This window comes from Sinocyclocheilus rhinocerous, unplaced genomic scaffold (assembly GCF_001515625.1).
Source record: "Sinocyclocheilus rhinocerous isolate Xijiao unplaced genomic scaffold, SAMN03320098_v1.1 scaffold2810, whole genome shotgun sequence".
NCBI lineage: Eukaryota > Metazoa > Chordata > Actinopteri > Cypriniformes > Cyprinidae > Sinocyclocheilus > Sinocyclocheilus rhinocerous.
In genome coordinates, this window is record NW_015626406.1 from 443,644 (window position 1) to 445,556 (window position 1,913).

Consider the following 1,913-nt stretch of genomic DNA (forward strand, 5'->3'; position numbering starts at 1 on the left):
AGTTGAAATTTAATTCCTGATATCAATAATTAGCATTTTAACTAGTGAAAATTGAATTGTTGATATCAAGAATTAACATTGTTACTAGTGGAAATTGAATTGTTGATATCAAAAATTCTAATTGTTACTAGTAGAAATCCGATTCCTGATATCAAGAATTAACATTTTAACTAGTGAAAATTGAATTGCTGATATCAAGTATTCGTATCCTGCGAATGAATAAAAGTCAATACGGCTTGCCTATTGCCATTCCCAGGATATAAATTATTGATATCAAGAATAATATTTTTTACTAGTAGAAATGTAATTGCTGATATCAAAAATTCAATTTCTGCGAGTGATGATGTCATTGTTGATATCAAGAATTAACATTGTTACTAGTGGAAATGTAATTGCTGATATCAAAAATAGCCATTGTTACTAGTATAAATCTAATTCCTGATATCAAGAATTAACATTTTAACTAGTGAAAATTGAATTGTTGATATCAAGAATTCATATCCTGAGAATGAATAAAAGTCAAAACGGCTTGCCATAGGTCGGATGAATTTCTGAAGCTGCCTTTCCACTGCACACGACATTCGAACACGACTGTCGCATTTCTCCCCCTAGTGGCAGTCGCACAGTACTTTCAAACTGGTCGTGCAGCAACCGTTACCTCGGCATATTCACCATGGTAAAATTAATGATTTGAATGATTGATGTATGAATGTATCATCACAAATGACCCCCAAAATAAAAACATAGTAGGTTTTATGGGGCTAATCATTGTAAATAATGATTTAATAATTATAAAATAATTATTTCTGCCATAATTATTCTAAAGCACCATTTTACAGAAATAGTGTTTAAAGAATAATGGTAAAGTGAACAAAATATTGGTAATTCTTACACACATAGTTTTTCCTGTAGCTAATTTTACATAATGATTACAAAATTTGTGTAATTTTTAAAAAGGTTAAAAATGTGCCTTATTAAATTAACTATTATTTATAAGCTTTTTTCCTTCTGGTGCCTGAAATGGAGGAATTTTAGTCAATATTTTGCTAAATGTGTTTATGTGCTGGTAGTGCTGGCACCTTGTCTGTTTTAGGCCTGTCATGGATAAATAATGATGACAAAAAAAAAACGCCAGTAGGTAGCAGCAAGTCCATGTTTTAATAAATTATTTATTGAATCATTCAAATCAAACGATTCGTTCAAAACGGCTGATTCAATTAGAAACGAAACAAGTGAGTCCATCTGAATGAACTGTTGAATCACTGGCTCACTCGATTAGTTCAAAATCTGATTCATTCAAGGAACGAAACACCGTGTTGCTATGCACTGTTGTATAAAATTAATAGCACATTTGTGCTCGCACACATGTGCTGATATTCAGAAAAGTACATTGCTTAATGTGCAATGAATATAAAAACGTAAAAACTCATACATGGATTTTTTTTTCTTTAATTGCTTGAATTATAAGGACATTCTAACTGTATTTTAACAGGCTTCATCGCGCAGTGAATGCTTTTGGACTCTCATGACGTGTTTTTGTTTGGTTTTTGCAAAGTCGGTGACTCGATAATGTCAGCTCTACAATCGTCTCTAAATCCGATCCTAAATCTCTAAGTCACTGTACACGTTTCTGAATATTTAAATATCATATCTAAATAGTCTGTTGGATAAAATATAGAAGTCACTTTAATTCTAATATTCGGTCCCATACATGAAGAGAGAGTCAGTGGTCCGCTCATGGGTCAGCTGCATAATGCCGAGTTCACACTGCACGATTTTCAAACTCGTCGGATCGCCGTTGTTTTCACACTGCGTGACTATCTGAGGTAGCAGTCAGTCGCTGCTGTGTTCACATTGCACGATGGATCGGCGACAAGGGGGTTCACACTGCATGACTTCACAATAGGAAGAAT